The sequence below is a fragment of the Triticum dicoccoides genome, chromosome 1B, assembly GCF_002162155.2.
Source record: "Triticum dicoccoides isolate Atlit2015 ecotype Zavitan chromosome 1B, WEW_v2.0, whole genome shotgun sequence".
NCBI lineage: Eukaryota > Viridiplantae > Streptophyta > Magnoliopsida > Poales > Poaceae > Triticum > Triticum dicoccoides.
The window spans coordinates 536495720-536499327 of NC_041381.1; the positions used below are offsets into that span (position 1 = coordinate 536495720).

Below are 3608 nucleotides of genomic sequence, written 5' to 3' on the forward strand. Positions count from 1 at the left end.
TCTATATACCAATATAAAAAGACCCAAAGGGGCAGATCCAACATATCTCAACCATCCGATCGCGTTAATCCAACAGCCCTTATTTTCCTGATGTTTAGCACTAAACACGTTTAATGCTAATCAAACCTGATGATCCCTTTCCTTACGTGTACCTTTCGCACGAAAGGAACCGCCGTCCATCGCTTCGCATCGACCCGCGCCCCAATCACATCGACACGCCCGCCCCAACCACCGCGACCTGACCTTGTCGCTCCTTCGCCGCCGGCCAGTGCCTCCATCCGCCCCACGCCGCGCCACCATCGCCTCCTAAACCACCTGTTGCCCGGCCATCGGGGTCGCCGCCGTTGGAGCAGGGACGGCGCCGCCGCCGCCTTCCCGTCTGCTGGACGGCAGTGACGCCGCCACCGCCTGGATTGCCTGCCGCCGATGGCGCCGAGAATCAGTCAGCCGCCGCAGTCACAGGGATTGCCTGCCCTCGAGCGAGGTCACACTCGCAACCGCCGATGGCGCCGATTTTGACAAGGTCTCCTGCCATATAAGCGCGCAAGGGATCTAAGGTGCGTCCCTTCAACACAACCGTCATCTCCAACAAATCAGAGAAGAATACACGATTTCTCTTCCCTCTTCTTAATTCCCTTGTCGCTTTCGTCTTCCCCAAAGACATGGCCGGCTTCTCCCATCGATGTGAGTACATGATTACATATATGTGATCTACTGTATTGCCATTGAACTAATGTGTGTGCAACACATGTTCTCTGGTGTTGAATTTGGAGTTTGATCCCAGGCTTTACTGCTATGCAATTTACTTATTACTTTCCATTAGATTCCATCTTTCTCACTACACGATGGTCTAGATTCAGAAAGCAACTACAAAATATATCGTCAAATCTCTCCCATCCAAGACAAGCTAATAAAAACATATACTTTTTAAGAGAAGCTGCTGATCCAAATCTTGATTTTTCCCGAAATATAGAATTTTGGCGATACTATTTAGAATAGGTTATTGCATTACACCGTCTCCTGTCCGTGCTGACCAGAACAATTATATAGGGAATTTCATAGAGAACGAGGTAGACGGGGTAAAATAAAGTGTCCTCTGATGACAAATCAATACTGCAAAGTGAAGTTTACTTTCATTTGTAGCTGCGGAGAAGTTTTGCAATTCTTTTGAGAACAAGATTAAAACTTGTCTGGATTATGTAATACACGTTATTATTATCTTGCCCACAATGACATGCATGTTTAGCCAAGTTTATATGGTTGACATGCTTACGTATTTTTTTTTTGTTCTTGCTTGTGAAATTGTACATTGCAACGAAAAATTGTCCGAAGCATCCTTGCCTAAACAACTTTGTTTTTTGGCCAGCAATTTTTTTATTCAGTTTCCTATCTCACCATGCTATTTTTCTTGCATTTTAGTCTACTTGCTTTTTTACTTTACCCATACTTTCCCATTGCATTGCCGGTTGTCGACGACGTGGTCAGGAATTCACATGGCTCAAACACTGGTATGCTCAGTCAAAATATATTTATATTATATAATTAATTATCAAAAGCACACTAACTGATTTCTTCTTTCATATTTTATAATATGTTAATTGTAGATATTGCTGGTGTAGTCATGTACGTGGGCCCAGTTGACCATGATACATATTCCCCTCTATGCATGAGCGAAGTAGCATTGATCGACGCTGGCATGCAAATTATCTTCCTACACATTTTTGAAGAACTAGCTGAACGCCATTGGAATGAACTTCTTTCTGAAGCAAATGTTGGCTTAATCATGGCAACCTCGATGAAGGTTGATCAACTATCCAGTAAGCTTTTTCCTTCAGAAGTGTCGTACCATTTTAGTGTCCCGTTATTACTAACTTGAGAATTGATGACAGAAACTCTTCTTAGCACGGAGGCAACAACTTTATGCATACATTACTCCTCAAGTTGCCACAATGTTCACTTTCTTAAAGGCCAGTATCTGTTATATTTCTTAATTTTACAAAATTCTCCAACAACTAGACTAACTGTTCGCTTATCATTTTTTGTAGGTGTTTGTAGGTGTGCATCATCAAGTTCGTGATGACTTGTATTTCCACGATGCTATCAAGAATGAAGTTCTTTTTAGGTAGGATGCCCACAAATGAGACGACGTGGATAACTCACTTGTCCCCAAGATAACCACCACTGAAGTAGACTTTCACTCTGGTCAATCTTTATTTTGATTACTAATTTCCTTTTTTATTTTGCACATGGCTACATCTGAGTTGCACGTGCACGTTTACTAGTGAACAAAAACTGAAGAAAAGCAAAGGCGCTGAACAACTTCTTGAATGTTTAGACCACAGTACAATCAGTAGCAACAATTAACTAGTCAAAATTAATAGGTCCTCGGTCTCCACTACTTATAAAAGAGCAAATATGTTAGGATTCATTTAATCTCATCCGTTTATTTGCCTCCAACCAACGACTCAAATCATTTCAATGTTGAGCACAACTCAATACAATTCAAATTTCACACACCATCCAACTTGTCTCATAACTAGTCAATGTATACGTGCAATGCACATCAATTTGGAAGTAGATTAAGTGCATGCGGATATTAAGTATGATATTATTTGCGTGTTATTATGTAATTAGCACTATATTTGACATGAAATTAACTGCACCTTAAACATATTGAGCGCTCGACATTAAAGCAAGTCTAAGTCGTTGGATTGACATGATTTGATGGCCGAGATTAATTGGATCTGCCCCTTTGAATCTTTTTATATTGGTATAGATTCTCCAACAACTAGACTAACTGTTCGCTTATCATTTTCTGTAGGTGTTTGTAGGTGTGCATCATCAAGTTCGTGATGACTTGTATTTCCATGATGCTATCAAGAATGAAGTTCTTTTTAGGTAGGATGCCCGCAAACGAGACGACGTGGATAACTCACTTGTCCCCAAGATAACCGCCACTGAAGTAGACTTTCACTCTGGTCAATCTTTATTTTGATTACTAATTTCCTTTTTTATTTTGCACATGGCTACACGTGAGTTGCACGTGCACGTTTACTAGTGAACAAAAACTGAAGAAAAGCAAAGGCGCTGAACAACTTCTTGAATGTTTAGACCACAGTACAATCAATAGCAACAATTAACTAGTCAAAATTAACAGGTTCTCGGTCTCCACTACTTATAAAAGAGCAAATATGTTAGGATTCATTTAATCTCATCCGTTTATTTGCCTCCAACCAACGACTCAAATCATTTCAATGTTGAGCACAACTCAATACAATTCAAATTTCACACACCATCCAACTTATCTCATAACTAGTCAATGTGTACGTGCAATGCACATCAATTTGAAAGTAGATTAAATGCATGCGGATATTAAGTAGGATATTATTTACGTGTTATTATGTAATTAGCACTATATTTGGCATGAAAATAACTGCACGTTGAACGTGTTGAACGCTCGACATTAAAGCAAGTCTAAGTCGTTGGATTGACATGATTTGATGACCGAGATTAATTGAATCTGTCCCTTTGGATCTTTTTATATTGATATAGACAACACCCCATGTTATAAAAAGGAAATAATTAGAGCATTATTTATCTCCTACAAT

At 40.0% G+C, this 3608-nt stretch overlaps 1 long non-coding RNA gene across 1 annotated transcript; it reads left to right on the forward strand.

Annotated features, from left to right (window-relative positions):
- Window positions 1-216: 216 nt before the first annotated feature.
- LOC119307959 lies at window positions 217-1967 on the forward strand. The gene is made up of 3 exons (XR_005149645.1): window positions 217-1508; window positions 1605-1817; window positions 1890-1967. It is a non-coding gene; the product is annotated as an uncharacterized LOC119307959 (long non-coding RNA).
- The last annotated feature ends 1641 nt before the right edge of the window (window positions 1968-3608 follow it).